Source organism: Choloepus didactylus, chromosome 8, assembly GCF_015220235.1.
Source record: "Choloepus didactylus isolate mChoDid1 chromosome 8, mChoDid1.pri, whole genome shotgun sequence".
NCBI lineage: Eukaryota > Metazoa > Chordata > Mammalia > Pilosa > Megalonychidae > Choloepus > Choloepus didactylus.
In genome coordinates this window covers 99,197,118-99,220,226 of record NC_051314.1, presented here as the reverse complement: position 1 = coordinate 99,220,226, position 23,109 = coordinate 99,197,118, and positions in this window count along the sequence as shown.

Below are 23,109 nucleotides of genomic sequence, written 5' to 3'. Positions count from 1 at the left end.
AAAACAACAACTCTGTCCTAAATAAGTCTTTGGTAAAAAGAAAAATCAAAATTTATATATTATCCAAAAACTAATAGTAATAAAAACACTGAGTATTAGAACCTTCATGTTCGGTTAAATTAGTGCTCAGAGGAGAATTACCATCTTCATGTGTTTTTTAAGTCACTGCAAAAACATGATTTAAGCATTTGACTTAAAAATATTTGACTAAAATGTAAGCTCCATAACAGCAGGAATTTTTTGACTATTTGGTCAATGATGCCTTTCCAGCTCCCAGAATATTGCTGATATTTGTTAGGCATCAATTTGTGGTTCTAAGTGAATGAATGACTGAATGATTGAAGTTGTGAAAGGCAAATCTAATTAAACCCAAGGAAAATAAAGGTAAGAATTTTATAAAAGATAAAAGTAGTAAATACGAAATCAGAAAACAGAAATAGAGAAAGAAAAATGTGGAACTTGGCTGTCCATAATAAAAGAATAATTATTTTAAAAATTTATTTGCTTCTATGGATTCAGCTGTTCAAAAGAATGTATTGGCTTGAATGTAACAGAATTCATCCTTAACTATATAACACAATATACTTGTTATTATTATTATTGCAAATATATAAGTAAGCCAGTTAACAGTTGTTGCCACAGAACGACTGAAGATGAAGGATAAGAGGGAGAGTTTATTTCTATTGTATACATTTGCAATATTTAAATGTTTATTTACCATGTCATTGTATTACTTTGAAAATATTAAGAAAGAAATTGATGTTTTTAAAGATAGATTTCACTAGATAAGTGAAAAAAAGATGAAATAAAAGGAAAAATATTAGGGGTAATATTTTTATTAAAAAATTTTAATACAGGTATTCCCTACCCATCATCTGATTATTGAATTGTGATAATCAATATTCACAATATTGTTGAAATGTGACTGTTTCAACTCAGTGCGCCTTCATCAGCACCTGCCAGAGAAAAAGCTTGTAACATTTACCACAGAAAAGAGCAGCTACAGAAGTGTATATATCAATGTCTGTGGGAATATTTGACTAGGTGAAAGGAGTTTCTAAGGCAGTTAATGGGAGTTCAGAGCTCTTGCTGAGAACAACTAGAAATGCAAGATAAAATGCAAAAATCATTTGTTTGAAGGTAGCAGAAAGCCACTGAAGCAACTCATCTACTTTAGTCTATAGCCCTGTCATACAAATTCAAAATTGTTTTACATTTATAAAATATATCTAGATAAGATTAGAAATGTCACTATAGTTTTCAAATATTTTTAAAAGGCCTATCCTGTCAGCATATCAAAATTTGAATTGCATGTATTTTAAAAGAGAAACTGTGCCATATTGGGGTGTTGTCTTTGCTCATACCTCTGATTTTTTCTATATGAATTCTTTATTTGGGTTTTGGACAGCATAAGCATAATTACAGTGCTAGACGCTGATGGATACATTCATTGCAAGCTTTCAGGATCATGTGCTGCCAACTTAAATTCAAAATAATAGCATACAAATGGAACATTGAGGAAATAAGCTAGAGGGTCTACTGGTGATACCAAGAATAGAAAAGCCCTGATATTTGATTAGAAGCAGACAGTAATAACCCACCATGAATAGAGGACAGAAATAGAGATTACTTGAAAATTACCCTTAATGACAAATCTATATAAAGCATATTCAGGAGCAAATATGTGTTTAAAATGTGCACATTTATATTGTCTTTGCTGTGATTACACTGTCCCCTATACTTTACCTTTCTTTTCTTCACACTTAAATGTAAAAAGCACATAGATATTAAATGCTAAGTTTATGAATACACAGAGCTGTGGACCATTATTAGCAAAATATCATCAATTGTGCAACCTTGAATAAATCACTTAATGTCACTCATCCTCAGTTACCTTGTCTTAAAATCAACTGCTTGGACTGAAAATTTTCTAGGGTCCCATCTAATCTGAGCACTGCATGAGTTTGTACCTCTTTCATAGCACCTGCTTTACAGAGCTGTGCACAATGCTAAATATATTGCTTTTGTGTGTTAGATAAATATGATGCACAAATGTCTTTTCTTTTAAAATTTTATTATGAAAATTCAAATATACACAAAAGTAGCTTCAAGCAATTTAAACAATTATCAGTATATTTCCAATCATTTATCATCCATACCACCTACTTCCTAACCCTCACTGGTTATTTATTTGTTTTATAGTTATATTGAGGTATAATTTGCAAACCATAAAATTTACCCCTTGAAAATGTACAATTTATTTTCAGTGAATTTAGAGTTGTGCAACCATCACTACAATCCAGTTTTAAAATACTGCCATCAACCCAAAAAGTTCCCTTGTGCCTGCTTACAGTCAATCCTTGCACCCATCCCTAGCTCCGAAGAAACAATGATCTATTTTCTGTCTCTATAGATTTGCTTTTTCTGGACATTTCATATGAATGGGATCATAAAATATGTAGTCATTTCCATGTCCCAGTTACTTTTAACCTAACTTATTTTACATCCTAACTTAAAAATGACACAGTACAACATAGTCTTCACCCTAACCAAGATCTAAGGCAGGACAATTAAGTCGAAGCAGCACATGCCTATAAAATAGGGTTTTGATGCAAGGGTTAAAAAATATGGCAGAGAAGCTATAGCTATGGTAACAGCAAAACGAAGTTCAAAGTCAGTGTTCCAAGGACACGGTAAAGATGGGAACCAAAGCATGGCCAGAATGGTCTTAAGTTTCCCCTCTCCCCACAAGAATCTAGGACTTAGGTATGGTACATCAGAAGACTAGTTCTGAAACAGTTGGGGGCAGTTCATAGCCAAGGGGAGGGATGGTATTCAAGCATGTGGCAAGGACCAGGTCAATATATGGACTCCTCCTGTGGATGAGAGGAGACAGCAACCTGAGCATATGAGCCAGCTGACTGCCAGTGTATGAGCTGTCAGGACTCATTCAGAAAATCACTTGCTCAACTGTATGAAGATTGTTAGTATTTCAGTCCTCTGGTTTTTCACTGGTTTTAGGACAGAGGCCATCTACCTAAAATGAATAACTGAATTTGGATGGAGCTAGGATAGTAATTAGCACTGATGATTAGTTGCTGAAAAATAAAACAAGGATGAGAGATGGTGAGGAGATGATTGGGAACAATATTTAAAGATATTTTTTTCTATGTTTCTGTGGATATTCATTATGGTATGACAGATGGACTGTTGCAATGTAGCAAGTAGACAACATATTATGGTGTATATCTAGCTATTGAATTTATGTGGCATATTTATATGGATTGAAAAAAATGATAAATTATGAAAATAAAACAGTATTCTAATACCCTTTAAAGAGTAGACATGGGTCATTGAACAAACATGAAGACATTTCTACCTTTCTACTCTATTTAGAATTACCAGAACCTTATAAAACCCCAAGTTGCCTCTGAATCATTGACAGGCACTAATACCCAGTAAGAGTTATAGGTCTGGGCAGAAGTTGTACCAACTAAATATTTTCTTTCTGGTATGTCTTGCTGTCTACCTGATCTTGACAGCATTTCACAGAAAAGAAAGAAGCAAACAGGTTGGACTCTGGATATCCATCTAGATGACATTGAGAGGGAAATGTCACCAGTTTTATAGAGTTCTCTTTTACTGTCAAAGACATGTCCCTCATAGGGAACTCAGGCAATATTGCAGTTATATTGTTACCAATGATTCTGCAAGTGGCACTTTTTTGACTGTTCCTCTTCAAATGAACAGGATTATCAGTATGAATTATGGCATACTGCAGAATGCCAAAATATCTAAAAATTCATCTAAAAATACAGTCAAATTGATTGCCTCAATCTCCATGGGCATTTCCTGATGATTAACTGAATTGGCTTGATCAACATAATCTAAAATATGAATGAGGAGGGTAAAAGGAAAAGAAGGGGGGTTAATTTAAGGCTATAATGATTGTCATATCATTGAATAAATCAGTTATGTTGTATGAATCAGGTTGATCTGAAGTCATTTTACACCTCATCTTCTCCATAGCAACATTTGAATCTCTAAAGGCTACTCATCAAATCACCAAAAGGAATTAACACCTAATTATTATGGTTTCAGTAGTTAAAAGAGATTATCAAATGCATTCAGAGTAAATGCAGGAACCACAAATGGAATATTATTGTGTTAAATGAGAATCAATGATTTTTTTGTTGTTAAAGGAACTTTATGGAAAATGTTAAATAACAAAGCGTTCCTGTTAAGTTTTCCTATACAAGCATGGATATGGGAATGTATTTTATCCTTAAAAATATTCTTCATTAATTTATTAATGCTCTGGAACTACTTTGAGTCTCTTTGTACCATATGACTTCTACTCAAGCACTCAAGTATACCAGAAAATGCTAAATAACCATTTCTGAAGTATTTATGCTTGTTATGATTAGCAGATAGTAGTTGACATGTATAGATCAAATTTTAAATTAACCATTATCTAAATCACGAAATGCAAAATGATAATTAAGAAACATTCTATGAAGCACTTTTAAAAATATTTGTTCATTTGAGCCTTATAAGAACACTAAGAATTAGGTAGGACAAAGAATAGTATTTCTTTTTCATAGATGAATATATTGAGGGACAAGGAAGGTAAGTACTTTATCCAGCATCACTTAGCCTTGTAGAAACTGAAAATGCTATTTTTTCCAGACTAACTTCCATTCTAATATTCTGTCTCTCATGTTATGTTTCCTCTAAACACACATTTAGAAACTATTTTTATAGGGTAATATTTAATTTTACATGTGTCCTGATATTTAGTTATATATCAATTTACACTTTTATTCTTTGATATGAATTAATAATTATTGGAAAATTATGGAACATGAATAGGTACCAGGTACTATGCAAAGTAATAGGGTAAAGAGAGGAATAAAATAGAATTCCCTCTGCACCAAAATCTAGAGCTATAATCAGACCTGTAAATGAAGATTAGATTGGGAGAATTTCAGATTGTGATTGCAGATAGTGAAGTGCCTTGTACACCATGTTAAGAATTTTACCCCTTAAGCAGCTGAGAGCCACCAGAAATCTAACGAGGAAAACAGCAAATCAGGACTCTTATTTCAGAATACAAATCTGCTAGCACATAGAATAGGTTGAAGAAGGGAGCCTGATGACAGGGAGATGAGAGGAGGCTACTGAGAAAATCCTAAAATATGGAGGTGGTGGGTGGGGAAAAAGAGGACTGTAGTGGGACATATTTCTTAGGTATAATTTTAGAGGTAGACTCTGCAAGCTTTGGTGATTTGTTTGATGTGTGGGGAGGCAGTGAGAGATTGCTTTAGTGATGTTCTACCTTTTATAAAGCCTTTTTTAAGAAAAGCAGAAATTGGTGTTAAAAGTGATCCGCATTAAAAAAAAAAGAATCATTATTTATAAGTTCTGTGATACATTAAGTAATATTTTTGGCACCTTTTGGTAATTTCTTTTCCCACATCTCCTGATCTACTTGAATAACTTGTTACTACTATGGCACAGTGTCACAAACACTTCCTGCGTCCTCAATTTTAATTCTGTAAAACTCTTTAATGTCAAGAGAGAATAAACCCCAAGTCTATAATATGTATGCATTTTATTGTTGGCAGTAATGCTTTCCACCATGATAATGACATAAAGGTAAAATATAAAGGCACCATAATTTTGAATTTGCTAACCCAGTAAAATATTCCACAAAGATAGAGCATGTATTCCTAATCATATGTTCTCTTGATGAAAACATGGAACAAGATGTTTCTTAAAAATTCTAGAAAAGAGTGATGGAAACAAAGAAACAAAATATGATTAAAAAATATAGGAAATTTTTGCAATTTATTCTAAGCATTTTGGAAATAAAAAGAAAAAAAAAAAAAAAAGCCCAATTGTGACTTAATTATTGCCAGAGCTGGAAATATTGTGAGGTAGAATAAAACATTATTCAGCACCATGGAAAGTACCCCCTTGAAATATAACTAAAGGAAATTTATAAGTCAATTGAAATACATACCAATTTATAACTTAAAAGCCAATATTGTGGATATCTTTGGCCAAAATGTCATTTCCCCTTCAAATTTGATTGTGTGCATAGCTTGAGCATCTAATATAAGCTGTGGAACTTCTCTCCTATAAAATGCAAGAACACACAACATTGTTTATAAAATTGCTATGGGTCCAAGTTTAAGAATCCTTGGCATATTCATTTGTCCAAATTCCAATTGCATGAGAAAGATATTTGGATCTAGAAGTATTTTCAAACAAACCATCTTTCCAATTTTACTCATAGAAAATAATGACATTCCAGCCATCACTTAACATGAAATTAATCAATTTAACTATTTTTCAGTGCTATTTAACTGGCATAGTTCTTATTATTTAAAAAATGGTTTACATTGCAAATGTTGTCAAGCATAGGAAACTATCCTGAATACCTTGGAAAAAGATTCTATAATACATGCTAAATACTAATCATAGATAATATTCTCTATAAAATAATTTCTAATCTTGCTGTTGATTTTATTCACACACGTGAAGAGAAAGATAAAGGATTGTGTTAAGAAATTTTTCTCTTCTGGTACTTTAAGACTACATGACATCTTCCAAAGACACTAAGTCATTTTTTCAAGAGCAGAATATCACAGAAGTTAAGCCTTCAAAGATCATTGGATTTTTCATTGCAGAAAATAAATTTGTGTTCAACACAGAGATTGTGATTACCTCTAAATGGAGGAATTTGCTTTGTAAAAATAATAAATTAAAAGATGTAGCATTCTGATAAGATAGAGGGTAGGGTTACACAAATACACAACAATTTATTTATCTTTCTATTAATTAATTAATTAATTAATTTGATAAACTGCATCAAAATTGAGACCACGCCATGGTACTCTTATGTAATCTTATGGAGTGTCACAAAATAACTTAGTGATACTGAAATAGTAATTAAGAATAGTTCATCCTGTAAATTAATTTACCTTTTGAATCAGTTTCATTAACTGGTACTTTATGTTAATTAGCTGCAATATATTCTATAAAAGTAATTCCAATAATATTTTTTAATGGTGCTCGGAAATGGTTTCTTGAAATCTGAGGTTTTAAAATTTATTGTGTTTTACCAAATGAGAGATTTGAGGTATTTCATATAAACACATATATTTCCCTTTAAAGTTTCTTTTTTGCAAATCATTTTAAAACATAAGATATCATCTTAAATAGTTATATGAGGAAGTATAATTATACAAAAATAAAAGAACAGAAAGTTTTTATTTAAAATATAGATTATATAGCACATACTGAAAAAGGTTTTGAATGAATGATTCATGTAATGATGCAAAATCTATAATAAGTATGCACATATATAAAAAACAATGGCAATACTATCTTTAATAGTGATTGCTGTCTATGCAACTTGTAGGGACAAGGTGGGGAGATTTGAAACACTCAGTGGATATAAGCCATGTATGGCAAAAAAAAAAAAGGAAATATGAGATAGCTGGAATTAAAGCAAAAATATTCATTACAGATGCCCACACACACTAGAAAAAATAGAAAAGAGAACAAACACTTCATCCATTGTCTAATTCCATATCTCATCTGACAATTCAGCATTCACATAAGCACACACATATTCATTCACTCCCTTCACACTCCTGAGATTTTTGCATACTGAATACCTAGCCTATAGACTCATCTTTCATTGCTACCTTTTCTGATGTGCTTCAACAAAAAGCACAAAGCAGAACACAGTCCAACAAATCAAAGTCAAGATATTTAATTTCTTTTTCTTCTTGTCTCCTTCAATATAATCACTGATAATAACATCATTTTTACATGAGCTGCATAAAACTTGCTGACGTATAATTTTGTTATTCAATGCTTCTGGCAAGAATCTAATAGTCTTTCTTAAGCTTGAAAAAATGCATGAAATATGTTACAGGAAAAATATATATTTTTTCTTTTCCTCTAAGAGATTGGGTGAGTTGAAGAATTTCCAATACCTGCCCTCTGACTACAGAACCACAGATAAATATACTCTTTCTGGCTCGTCTAAGTAAAAATATCAACATCCACTCAAATATTGAAGATCTGGAAGCTATCAATTTTGCGTTACTTCTATAAACCTATACCACCAAGGAAAAATTGGATAAAGAGAATGTTAAAAGCTTCCTCATTGATAAGCTCAACCATCTGTGTCCCACGTTAGAAGACTCTAACTCCAGCTGTGCAAGATAGGTTGACCCCAACATCAGCATTCATCAGTTTACCCCTCACTTTACTGTGGGATTCCCTTCTACAACAGCTTTATGGATTTTGTTTTCAATTTTGTTTCAACTATATTGAGGTATAACTGACATACAATAAACAGCATATATTTATATAGTACAGTTTAGTTGTGGAAAGCCGCCTCCCGAATCGGGCCTAGCGTATGCGCTGCAGCCTGCTCTAGAGTTACCCCCGCCCATCGAGTGAGCCAAGATGGCGCCTGCATCCTGTTTCCGCATAGTGACGCATGTATCCGCCACCTGCTCCTACCAATCGAAATCCTGTATACGCGATACTAGCCTAGAAGCTTATTGGTTGTTAATTGTGTATAAAAGGTCTTACCTGGACGGGGTAGGGTGAGACAGCCCACAAGGAGCCGTGCCTGACGGCCACATCGAGGCTGCTCTCCCACGAGGCGCCGTGCCCCGTGTGGGAACCAGTAACACAGAATGTTCATCTAGCTGTAGTAAAGGGCTTGCTTTCACAACTGCCGTGTGGTTCGAGTCGTGATTCATGACCAGGTTAGTTCGCGCAGTCTGCATCTCTCTCTCTCCTTCCCTGTTTCCCCTCGCCGGCCGGGAACCGGGGACCGAGCGGGGCAGCGCCGGACAAGTGGTGGCCCGTACGGGGCAGCTCCTCCTCCTGCCTCGCTCTCGACGGTCCCTCTGTGAGGAGAGCAGCGCTGCGCGTCGAGCTTACGGCGGACTTCCCGCGCCTGATCAACGCGAGAAGGTGAGTGCGTCTTATTACATGATAGTTAGGGCCCGTGGGTTTTCAGGTGACCCCGGGGGACTCGGAAGAGCTCTCCGAGTGACTGAAGTATAGTGCCGACTGCAATCATGGGGCAGTCCGGAAGTTCACCTCTCTTAGCTCCCTTAAAGAACCTTTTGAAACAACGGGGTATCTCGGTCAGGAAAAGCTCCCTTCAGCGTTTTCTTGATGATGTTGATACTTTTGCCCCTTGGTTTGCCTGCACCGGCAGCCTTAGCCTACCCTCTTGGATGAAGCTCGGTCGCGACATAGACCGAGCGCGCCAGACGGGCGTGTGTATGGACCCGATTCTAGTACCCATATGGGAGACCGTCCGTGCGGTCCTTGAACTAGAATCGGCTACCGGCCTAAGCCCGTCCTCTGTCTTGCAAGAAGCACGGTGCGCGCTCCAAGAAACCCAGTCAGTTTCGTCAGCGGACGGCTCCTGTAAGGGCAAACCGCCGGAGTCCAGTGACTCTGACTCAGAGTCAGATAGCGATACTGACGAGAAGGCGGAAGCATCCCCGCTAATTGAGTGGGAGGAGCCTCCCGCCACACCCGTGCGGCCTTCCGTCCCGCCAATGTCTACCGCTGCACCCCCAGGGACACCCCAGCTCCCAACTGACGCCTTGGGCGGTCCCACCAAAGGACCTTGCCGAGAGCTCCCTCTAGTGGCCATGCCCAGTAAATGTAATTATCCTTTGCTGCCAGACCCGGAAACCCCGATGGGTCGGTCAGGGGAGGGGCAACCTTTGCCGTACCCCCCGCCCGAGTATACAGGCCCTCAGGACCCTTTGCCATTAGGTAGTGGTGGGAGACATTTCTGGAGATGGAACCCTTTCACAACATTTAGACCTTTTGGCATGCTGGGTGGCTACCAGCCACTTGAGCCGCAGCCAGTCTCAGAAATGTACCCGGTTATTATCAATCCCCAAGGTGGCAATCGGCACGAATCATATGATTACAAACTATTGAGGGAATTGAGGCAGGCCGTCCATCAGTATGGCCCCAATGCCCCTTATACCTTGAACATGATCGAGAACCTCTCTGCTCTAAATCATACACCCGCAGATATTTTTCAGCTAGCCCGTGCTTGCTTGCCGTCAGGCCGATTCATAGATTGGAAAGCATGGTTTGAGGAGTTAGCTGAAGAGCAGGCCGCAAGGAATGCGGCGGGGAGACGTGGCGGGTGGAATGCTGACATGCTGTTGGGGAGAGGCGCCCATGCCCAGAACCAAACGGGTTTCCCACAAGAGGTCTATGCCCAGATCTTCCGCTGTTTTGTGGGTGCCTGGAAAAAGCTAACAGGTGAGGGAGAGGCTCAGGCCTCACTCAGCAATATACACCAAGGCCCCACAGAACCATTTGCGGATTTTGTAGCCAGGATGCAAACCGCAGCTGAGAGAATCTTCTCAGATCCAGGAGTAGCAGAGACTGTGGTTAAGCAAATGATTTTTGAGCAGTGCAACAAGGAGTGCAAAGTTATCCTGGCACAAAACAGAGCAAAAAATTTGACAGAGTGGGTCAGGCTCTGTAGAGATGCTGGCAGCCCTTTAACTAATGCAGGTCTAGCTGCCATGCTAGCCAGCTCCCTACAGGTGGCTACAAAAAGCCCGAGAACCTTAGGGGCAAAGTCTAACGGGTGCTATAGCTGTGGCCAATCAGGGCACTTTAAGAGAGATTGTCCCAATAGACGTCAGCCCCCTGCCACTCAACGGTTTGGCGAACCAGGTGCAGCAACCAGGCCGTGTGGCCGTTGCCACAAAGGCCCCCACCGCGCAGAAGACTGTAAATCGGTTTTCGATGCGCAGGGTAGACGCCTCTCTGGCCGCCCCGAGCAGATTCCAAAAAACGGGAAGAGGGGGTCCGCCCTTTCGACGGACCCCCTTGCATGCCATTCGACAACACAGGATCCGATCAAATTCGTGCGTCCCCCGGCTCAGCAGGACTGGACCTCTGTGCCACCTCCAGACTCGTACTAACCCCCTCCATGGGTGTCCAGTTAGTAGGGACCTCCTTCAAGGGGCCCTTACCGGCTGGTACTGTAGGGCTCATATTGGGAAGAGCATCCACGGCCCTGAAAGGATTAACAGTTATACCAGGACTTGTAGATTCAGATTTCACAGGCCGTGCCCAAGTTATGGTTCAATCTCAGCGGGGCACCTTAGTCATTGCAGAAGGTGATAAGCTGGCGCAGCTCCTGCTCTTACCCAGCTTACATGCAGTCTTTCCAAGCAGAATCAGACAGAGAGGGGAAAAAGGGTTCGGATCCAGTGGAGCGATTTTTGAGGGACTCCATATGTCCCTGGAGTCTCGACCTATGCTAACCATTAAGGTGCAAGGCAGATCTTTCTTGGGCCTGCTCGATACAGGGGCCGATCGGTCTATCATAAGACAACAAGAATGGCCCCCCACCTGGCCAACGAGCAGGGCGGAAGAGCCCATTAGAGGAATAGGCCAAATTTCAGCGCCCATGCTCAGTGCAGCTGCCCTTCATTGGGCCGATGAAGAAGGACACCAAGGCAGTTTCCAGCCTTATGTATTAGCCCTGCCTGTGTCTTTGTGGGGAAGAGACATTCTGACCCAAATGGACGTTACTTTAATTAGCGGCTACTCCCCAACCTCTAAGCGACTGCTAAAAGAAATGGGGTATACCCCCGGCAAGGGTTTAGGAGCTTCACTGCACGGACGTGCGGAGCCTATACAAGCTGCCCCCAAGTCTGACAGACGAGGCTTGGGTTTTTCATAGGGGCCACTGAGGAGAGATTCCCACCCACACCTATAAAACTAAAATGGAAAACCGAGGCTCCGGTGTGGGTGCCTCAGTGGCCCTTGCCACAGGAAAAACTTGCAGCGTTGCACGCCCTAGTATCAGAACAACTAGAAAAGGGCCATATCGCCCCTTCCACGTCACCGTGGAACACCCCTATATTCGTAATAAAAAAGAAATCTGGTAAATGGAGACTGCTACATGATCTAAGAGCTATTAACGATTGCATGGAGCCTTTAGGGCCCGTTCAGATGGGACTGCCCCTCCTCTCGGCATTACCGGAGCACTGGTCGATTTTCATCATAGATCTGAAAGATTGCTTCTTTTCTATTCCGCTCCACCCTGAAGACACCCCTAAGTTTGCCTTTACTGTGCCCTCTAGTAATCAAGAGGAGCCCTGTCAACGCTTTGAATGGACAGTCCTGCCCCAAGGCATGGCTAATAGTCCTACCATGTGCCAGCTGTATGTCGCTGCGAAGCTAGCTAGCACTCGGCAGCAGTTCCCTCAAGTGAAAATCATCCATTATATGGATGACATTCTCTTAGCCCATAGAGACACAGATCTTCTTAAAACAGTTTTGTCACATTTAGTCCTTAGTCTTAGAGAAGCTAACCTAGAGATTGCCCCTGAAAAAATCCAAATGACTGACATTACCACTTTCCTGGGGGCGAAAGTCGCACCCACTCATGTTTCCCCCCAAAAGGTGTCTCTCAGGCTAGACAATATACACACTCTCAATGATCTACAAAAACTCATGGGGGATATCAATTGGATCCGTCCATACCTAAAAATACCCAATGTCAAACTAACACCTTTGTTCGACCTGTTGAAGGGGGATTCTAATATAAACTCACCTCGAAGCTTCACTCCAGAGGCAAGGCGAGCACTATGCCAGGTGGAACAGGCGCTCAGTGGCGCTGCATTGAAGAGAATAGACCCTGATGAGCCTTTTGAAGCCTGCGTGCTGCCGACAGAATTACAGCCCACTGCGGTACTGTGGCAGCGGGGGCCGCTGCTCTGGGTCCACCCTGGAGTTTCCCCCAAAAAAGTCCTAGAGCACTATCCTACAGCGGTTGCAGACTTGGCCCTAGAATGCATTAAAAGGGCTGTGCAGCATTTCGGTCAGCAGCCCAAAAATCTCAGGGTGCCTTATTCTTCCCAGCAGCTTGAGATACTCACCGGATGCATAGATCAATGGGCCATTCTCCGGTGTACATTTCTTGGTCCCATTAACAATCAGTTCCCTAAGGCTCCTCTCTTGCAGTTTGTCACCCGGCACCCAGTGATTTTTCCCAAAGTAACCTCTCCTAGGCCACTAGCAGGCGCCCCCACCGTATACACGGACGGCTCCAGCTCTGGAACAGGGGCGTATTGTGTGGAGGGGGACACTCCTAAAACAGTGCTCTTCCAACCACAAAAGCCTCAATGGGTAGAACTGCAGGTTATCATTGCAGTCCTGGAAAGCCTTTCCGAGCCCTTAAATGTCGTCTCGGATTCTGCTTATGTTGTGAACTCTGTACAAATTTTAGAAACGGTGGGCATTGTTAAACATTCCTCTACAGTAAGGACGTTCTTTGCCAAACTACAGGAGGTTATATGGACCAGGCAACACCCTTTTTACATAACCCATATTAGAGCCCACACAGGTTTGCCTGGCCCTATGGCCCAGGGGAACCATAGCGCAGATGTAGCCACTCGACAGCTGCACATCTTTCCGACGCTGGTACCGTATCAACAAGCCCGAGAATTCCATGCCAAGTTTCACATCAATGCGGGTACCCTAGCTAAGCGGTTCAGCATACCACGTGCAGCTGCTCGAGATATTGTCCGAGCCTGCAACAATTGTGCAGAGCAGAGAGCAGTCCCCTCGGTTGGGGTCAACCCTAGGGGTCTCACCCCAGGGGATACTTGGCAGATGGATGTCACTCATCATTCAGAGTATGGTAAGATCAAGTACTTACATGTGTCGGTGGACACATGCTCCCAAGTTTTATTTGCCTCTGCTGAACCAGGAGAAAGAGTCTCCCACGTCATTGCACACTGCCTTGCTGCATGGGCAGCTTGGGGTAAGCCAAAGACGTTAAAGACGGATAACGGGCCTGCCTACACTAGTAAATCCTTCCAAAAATTTTGTGACAACATGGATGTCCAATTAAAACATGGCATCCCCTATAACCCTCAGGGGCAAGGAATCATTGAAAGAGCGCACAGATCTCTCAAAGACTTGCTTAAAAAACAGAAAGAGGGTATAGGCCACGGCCTGTCCCCAAAAGCTCGACTGTCTGTAGCCTTGCTCACATATAATTTTTTAAACGAAAATTCACAAGGAATGACACCTGCCCTGCAACACACCACCCCGAGTCCTCCGCATAGAGGTCTAGTCCGTTGGAAGGATGTCCTGTCGGGGCAGTGGAAAGGCCCTGACCCGGTGCTCAGCTGGGCCAGAGGCTCTGTTTGTGTTTTTCCCCAGGAACCAGGACGTCAACCAGTGTGGGTTCCGGAAAGACTGGTGAGAACCGTGACATCACCTGAAGAAGCCAAGGAACAGCTGTCAGAAACGCCAACGAATATACAACCTGAACCATTAGACCAAGCCTCCGACCCTGCTGATGATGGCGACGACCGACAAGACGATAATAGTAGGACTGACCACCCCGCGGGTGCCCAAAAAGAGGATCGGTAACTCTGTTCTTTGCTCTCCTATAGCAATCCTTCTAATCTGCCTTTTTAACTATATTTCCTCCACAAGCTTCAACGAGTCCTTCCCCCTCACCAATGACACACTGATCCTCTCTTTTGCTAACCTCTCTGTCAAGGTTGTCAACACCACAGTTGCGGCGAATGCTACTTGTGAAACTGGTAATGGCGAGTTAAGTAAGGGAGTCTTGCTTGAATTTCTTAACGTTACAGGGAAGAGCCGCCAGTCTTGTGAAGGGATCTTGAGTAAAAAGGAGACTCAAAGGTGCCTTTTCCTTCCAGGGCTTGCTCCTACAGTCTGCAACCGTTCCAAAGACCCGGATGCCTCGCCGCCCCGCTATCCTAGTGTATCGCCCAAGTTATGTCTGGCTCCCCGTCAAGGCAACCGACTGGGTTGGCCCTGTTTCTCAAGTTGTTTCACTTAACAATATCCCCTTCTCTAAGTCTAGGCGTCCAAGAGGCATAAAAGAATGGCTATCGAATGCTGCCAGTGTAGCTTCCTCTTTGTTTGTCCCAACGATCGGGCAGGCTGTGCTACAAGCATGGACAGATCGGCAGCTCGCCATAACGATGGAAACGGTAAATGGCTTGGTCAACCTTACCCGAGACGTGCTACGCCGCCACAATCAGATGCTGAACTTAAATTTCCAGGCCATTCAGAAACTCCAAGCGGAGATAGATGAACTTGGACTGGAAATAGATGGACTCTGGAGAGTGCTTCAGCAAACATGTGACACCCGGTGGCTTACGGTTAAACTCTGTGTCACTCCTGTCAGGGCCAACGTGACCGGAAGCATTTCCAGAGTCTCTGATTGGCTGAAAAGGTCATATTTTCCTGAATTTGTTAATCTCTCCCAACAGGTGGAATCTAATTTAGACACAATTGGGGGGATCAAGTTAAAACCCGTTAAAGTCGATCTCTCCGGGTTAGGCGAGGTTCTACAGAAACTATTGCACAGTGTTTCTTCCTGGTTCTCTTGGCCCAATTTAACTAATTGGATCCTCATTGCAGTGGGATTATTGGTGGGATTAGTCGTTGTTAAATGTTTGCTAGAACGCCTGTTTCAAGCGCAGCAGCAATTGCGTGTTACCACTATGATGGCTATGACTCCCACCTCTGTTACCCCCGATAGTGACCGATTTATTAACCATACCCCTTCCTGGTCGCCTCAGGTGGGGTGCTTTGGAGCAAAATTTGTAGCGAATCGCATGGCTGTTTCTCGGGTGTAAAAGGCGACACCAGTAGTCATAATTTTGTCTCAGGTGGGTCTCTAGGGCAGAGTCCTAGTTGTGGCCAGACTGGACCCTAGCCATTGCACAGAGACACCTAGTGACACCCCCGACTCTGGTTACTGCTGTTCCTGCCCCCGTCGTTGTTCCCCAGTTGCCAGGCAAAGCACTGCAGGGAGAGTCACGTTGCTTCCAGCTTACGGACTCTCCGGTCTCCATATGACGTGAGCATTCTGGTTGGTGCTAGAGGCTCCGCCGCTGGATGGCTGAGGCCTAGTCCAGACTCCCCAAAGCACCAAAGAGGTTGTGAACCATTTGGGTTCACGGGAGCACGCTCATCACTGGAGACACTGGGTCAAAAATAAATAAGAAAGGGGGAGATGTGGAAAGCCGCCTCCCGAATCGGGCCTAGCGTATGCGCTGCAGCCTGCTCTAGAGTTACCCCCGCCCATCGAGTGAGCCAAGATGGCGCCTGCATCCTGTTTCCGCATAGTGACGCATGTATCCGCCACCCGCTCCTACCAATCGAAATCCTGTATACGCGATACTAGCCTAGAAGCTTATTGGTTGTTAATTGTGTATAAAAGGTCTTACCCGGACGGGGTAGGGTGAGACAGCCCACAAGGAGCCGTGCCTGACGGCCACATCGAGGCTGCTCTCCCACGAGGCGCCGTGCCCCGTGTGGGAACCAGTAACACAGAATGTTCATCTAGCTGTAGTAAAGGGCTTGCTTTCACAACTGCCGTGTGGTTCGAGTCGTGATTCATGACCAGGTTAGTTCGCGCAGTCTGCATCTCTCTCTCTCCTTCCCTGTTTCCCCTTGCCGGCCGGGAACCGGGGACCGAGCGGGGCAGCGCCGGACATTTAGTGAGTTTTGGCATGTTTGTACTGCTGTGAAACCGTCACCACAATGAAGATAGTGAATATTTTCAATGTCCCCGAAATTTCCTTGTGCTCTTTTGTAATTGATCCCTGCTTCCACTCCTTTCCATGCTTTCTGTCACAACAATTTAGTTTGAAGCTCTATGGATTTTAATTTCAACCTTTTCATTCTTCTATGTTATTATCTAACTCTTGTTTAACCACCCTTGATAACCCTTCTATGTTGTTATCTAATTCTTGTTTAACCACCTTGGAAACTCTTGTTTAACCACCCTCCCACTCCAGAACTTGTTGGCTTTCTTAGATTTGGCAATACATTTACAATTTGCATGAGCATTATTCCTTTTTCCATGATGTATTATTATTCTGGGTTTGCAGTTCTTCTTGGGGAATTACAGTGCTTTTTCTAAAAAAACAATTTTATTGGGATATATTCACACACCATATAATGTATCCAAAGTATATAATCAACAGCTCACAGTATCATCATATAGTTGGGCATTCATCGCCACAATCAATTTTAGAACATATTCATTACTCTAAAATACAAAAAAATAATAAAAAAGAAGACCTAAAATATGCCATACCCCTAATCCTCCCTATTATTTATATATTTTTGTCTTTATTTTATTACTCATCTTCCTATACACTGGATAAAGGGAGTGTCAGTCACAAGGTTTTCACAATCACATGGTAACATGATAAAAAGTAGATAGTTCTATAATCATCATCAAGAATCAAGTCTACTGGATTATAGTTCTACAGATTCAGCTATTTCCTTCTAGCTATTCTAATACACTAGAAACTAAAAAGGAATATCTATATAATGCATAAGAATAACCTCTAGAATGACCTCTCAACTCTATTTGAAATCTCTTAGCCACTGAAACTTTATTTTGTTTCACTTATTTTCCCCCTATTGGTCAAGAAGACATTCTCAATCCCTTGGGAGTCATGTCCCATGTAGGGGGGAGGGTGGTGAGTTTATTTGCAGGTTGGCTGAGAGAGAGAGGCCACATCTGAGCAACAAAAAAGGTTCTCTGGGGGTGACTTTTAGGCATAATTATAAGTAGGCTTAGCTTCTCCTTTGCAGGAATAAGTTTCATAAGGGCAAGCCCCAACATTGAGGGCTTGGCCTATTAAATTGATAGTCCCCAATGATTGCAAGACTATCAGAAATATGCCAGGTGGGGAAGTTTGATATTTCCACATTTTTTCCCCAGTCCCTCAAGGGGACTTTGAAATACTTTTTTTATTTTCTGCCCAAAATACTTTGGGATATATTGAGGTATTACATTAACCTGTACAGAATAGCAAGATCTCATTCCCTATTCCAGGTAATTATGTTGTTTAAATAAACTGACCATATAGGTTAAATTGATAGTGTGCTACTGAGAATATAAATTTTGTACCAAATGAACATCTCTTAAGTAACAGTTAAAACTCAGAAATATATGTGACTGCTGTAAGAGCTTACAATCTAGGAACCTTTACAATAAACCTTATCAAATATTCTGTACTCCTGCATTGTTGATTGCCCAATCTCTGCCCACATTCTATCCACTGATAACCTATGCTCTGGATTTCAGTTCTTGGCATTTGCTCATTATAGTTAGTTTATATTAGTGAGTCTTACAATATTTGTCCTTTCATTTCTGGCTTATTTCACTCAACGTAATGTCCTCAAGTTTCATTCACCTAGTTGCATAACTCACAGCATCATTCGTTCTTGCAGCCACCCAGTATTCCATTGTAAATACACCCCATGGTTCGCTCTTCCATTCACTTGTCAATATACCCCTAGGCCACCTCCATTCATTGCAAATCATGAATGCTGCCACCAAAATCACCAGTGTGCAAATGCCTGTTCATGTCCCTGATTTCAGTTCTTCCAAGAATATACCAAATAACATGGTTGCAGGATCGTATGGCAACCATATACTTTGTCTTCTGTGGAACCACCACACTGGTCTACAGAGAGGCTGCACCATTCTACTTCCCTACCAACAGTGAATAGGTATATCTCTCTCTCCACATCTTCTCCAGCACTTGTATCTTTCTTTTTATTTTTAAAACAGTTGTATTCACATACCATACAATCTGTCTTAAGTGAACAATCAATAGCTCTCAGTATAATCACAGTTATGCTTTTCACCACCACAATCTATATGAGAACATTTCCATTTCTTCCACCAAAAAAGAGGGAAAAAAAAAGGAATAAGAAAAATAAATAAAAAATGAGAAACAACAACAACAACAAGAATCCCATACTTCTCCTTATAATCCCCTTCTACTGATATTTAGCTTTGGTATATTGCCTTTGTTGTAATTAATGGAAGAATATTACAATGGAAATAAAAAGGAGAAACAACAACAGCAACATGAATCCCATACCCCTACCTTACATTCCCTCTATTGATACTTAGCTTTGGTATATTGTCTTTGTTACTAATAATGGAAGAATATTACAATGTAACTGTTAACTATAGACCCTAATTTGCATTGATTGTATTTTTTTCCATATACCTTCTGATTCTCAACACCTTGCAATGTTGACATTCACTTGTTCTTCTTCATGTAAAAACTTTCTTGTATTTTACATTTAATCACCATCAGTGACCACTCTAGGTTTTGCTAAGTTATACAGTCCCAGTTTTTATCTTCTTTCTTTCCTTCTGGTGTCAAACATGCCCCTAGCCTTCCTCTTTCAATCATGCTCACACTCAGCTTTGTTCATTATACTTAAAATATTATGCTACCATCAGGTAAGTATTGTGCTACCCATTTCTGGATCTTTACAGTCAATTCTGTTGAACTTTCTATACTCCTTTAGCATCAAATGCCCAAGCTCTACCCTCTTTCTACCTCTTGATAACCTGCATTCCTAACTTGAACTCTCAGAGTTTGCTCATTATAGTTCATACTGGTGAGACCATACAGTATCTGTCCTTTTGTTTCTGACTAATTTCACCCAACATAATATCCTCAGGGTTCATCCATGTTGTTGCATGCATCATGATTTTATTCTGTCTACAGCTGCATAATATTCCATTGTATTTTTATACCACAGTTTGTTTATCCACTCATCTGTTGATGGACATTTGGGCTGTTTCCATCTCTTGGCAATCATGAATAAAATGCTGCTATAAACATCAGTGTACAAATGTCCATTTGTGTCCTAGCCATCAGTTCCTCCAATTATATACCTCGTAATGGTATTTCTGGATCATATGGCAATTCTACACTTAGCTTCCTGGGGAACCACCAAACTGCCTTCCAGAGTGGTTGCACCATTCTACATTTCCACCAACAATGAATAAGAGAAACTCTTTCTCCCCATCCTCTCCAATACTTGCAGTTTTCTGTTTTTTTGCTAATGCCCATTGTAGTAGGTGTGGATGATATCTCATTGTGGTTTTGATTTGCATTTCCCTAATAGCTTGTGAAGTTGGGAATCTTTACAAATGTTTTTGAGCCATTTGTATTTCCTCTTCACAAAAGTGTCTGTCCATATCTTTTGCCCATTTCTAATTGGCTTGTCTTTTTGTTGTTAAGTTGTAGGATCTCTTTAATATTCTGGATATTAAATACTAATTTGATATGTGTTTTCCAAATGTTGTCTCCCATTTCATAGGCTGCCTTTTTACTTTCCTTACATACTCCTTTGATGCACAAAAGTGTTCAGTTTTGAGGTGATCCCATTTATCTATTCTTTATTTGCCTGTGCTTTGCACATAAGACCTAGGAAACCACCTCCTACCACAAGATCTTCCAGATGTTTTATGTTCTACAAGTTTTATGTTCTTAACTCTAATGTTTAGGTATTTGATCAATTTTGAGTTAATTTTTGAATAAGTTTTGAAATAGGGGTCCTTTTTCATTCTCCTGGATATGGATATCCAGTTCTCCAAGACCATTTGTTGGAGAGGCTGCACTGTGCCAGTTAAGTCAACCTGACTGCCTTATCAAAGATGAATTGCCCATAGATGAGAGAGTTTATTTCTGAACACTCAATTCAATTCCATTGGTTGGTATACCCATCTTTATGCCAGTACATGCCATTTTGACCACTGTAGCTTTGTAATATGCTTTAAAGTCAGGTAGTGTGAATTCTCCCACTTCATTTTTCTTTCTCAAGATATTTTTAGCTATTTGGGGCACATTGCCCTTCCAAATAAATTTGACTATTGGTTTTTCTATTTCTACAAAGTAAGTTGTTGTGATTTTAATTGGTATTGTATTGAATCTGTAGATCAATTTGGGTAGACTTGACATCCTAACTATATTTAGTAGTACATTTCTTGAATGTAGCTTTAGTGAGGTTGATTATTCCTTTGTTGGCAGTCTATTTTTCTACTGTTGGAAAGCTTTTTTTTTTCTTTATTAGAGAGATTGTGGTTTACAGAAAAATTATGCATAAAATAACAGATTTCCGTATACCACCTATTTATTAACACCTTGCATTGGTGTGGTGCATATGTTCAAACTGGTGAAAGTACATTTTTATATTTGTACTATTAATTATAGTCCATGGTTTAACTTAGGGTTCACTGTTTGTCTTGTGCAGTTCCATAGATTTTTTTAAAGTTTTTATTCTAGTACCATGACTGCAACCTAACATTTCCCCTCTTAACCATATTCAGATATTTACTTCAGTGCTGTTAATTACATTCACAATGTGCTACCATCAACACCATCCATTATCAAAACATTTCCATTGTTTCATTTAGGAACCCTGAACATTTTAAGCTTTAACTTCCTGTTTCTTATCCCCACCTTATCCCCTAGTAACCTATTGTGCTGGTTTGGATCTATTATAGGCCCCAGAAAAGGCCTGTTCTTTAATGCAATCTTGTGGGAGCAGACATTAATCTTTTTTATTAGGGTATGACTTTTTGATTAGTTTTTTCCATGGAGATGTAACTCACCCAACTGTAGGTGAGATATTTTGATTAGATCATTTCCATGTAGGTGGCCCCACCCATTCAGTGTGAGACTTAGATTACTGTAGTCCTTTAAGAGGCTCAGGAAGAGAGAGGTGTGGGAGCCAACAGAGATGCTTAGAGATGCTTGGAGATGTGGACAGAGGATGTTTGGAGATGCTTGCTAATAGATGAAGCCTGGAGTTTTCCCTGGAGAAGCTAAGAGAGGACTCCCTAATGCTTAGCAGGAAACACCCTGCGAGAACCAAGCAGAGAACTGAGAGAAGCTATTGAGGCATGTAGTCTATTTTATATGATGAACGCTAAATCTTTGCATTATATTTGTTGCAGATTCTGGCTTCCAGACCATAGCTTGTATTTTTTTTTTTTAATTTTATCATTTTTAATTGAAGAACAGTTTCTTTAATTTTTATTTACTCAAATTTATCTTTTTTCCTTCATTCTTTTTGTGTTATGTAATAAACTTTTTCTTTCCTTGAATTTATGAATATAATATAGCATAAGAACTTCTAAAAATTTTATAGTTTTATCTTTCATATTCAGGTTGTTTAACTGTCCGAAACTGATTTCAGGTAGGGGTCTGGTTTTGTTTTTTCCATGTGAACAACTAATTGTTTGACTACTGTTTGTTGAAAAGGTTCTTCCCACTCATCAGTAATAACAAACATATCCTATATGAAATAACTCCATACATGTGAGTTTTTTCTGGGCAAAATATTCTTCAAATGGTCAGCCCCTCCCTGATCAGTAAGAAGTGAGGCAATGAGTGGGTGAGGTGGGGCTGTTGAGGCCAATATGGGGGGCAGGGCCAGGTGGAGACAGAAGGACTGACGTTTTCAGCACCATTTGAATATGCTGGCTGCCCCCACTGGGCCCCAGGTTCTTGCAGGAGTCATAATGTTGCCTATGAAATTGCAGCTGAATTGGGGGAGGCCAGGTCAGAGACATCCCACATGGCCATGATATGTCAGCTTCTCCCTCTTCTGCCAGGAGCACCACAGGCACCACACTAGAGCATCCTATCTCATTTAATCTTAGGTGAGGCTACAATTTCACTTTTTTTTGATTCTGTAAAAAATTCTCCTAGCTGCAATAATTGAAACATCTTTTTCCCTCCTTTGTTATAGGTGTAGGTCTCTCTATGGCTCTTGATTATGTTCTGTTGGATTCTTGTTCTAACCCTACACCAGTTCTAAATTCATTTAATTTTTATAGCTTTGAAAACAAATCTTGGTAATTGTTAAGGCAAAGCCCTCAAACTTGTTCTTTTTTTTTTCCCCCAAGAATTTCTTACATATTTTTAGATACTTCAGTTTCATTTAAATTTTAGAATATTAACCCCCCTCTCTACCACTGCCCCAAGTTAGAATTCTGATTGGATTACATTGAATATCTTGATTAATATGTGTTGTTTTGCTATTTTTGAAATATTATATTCCAATCCATGAGCATGTTGTATTTGTGCACTTATGTCCTCATGAATTCTTTCAATAATGTTTCATGATTTCCCTCATAAAAATCTTATACTTCTTTAGGTAGATTATTACTAGGCACTAAAT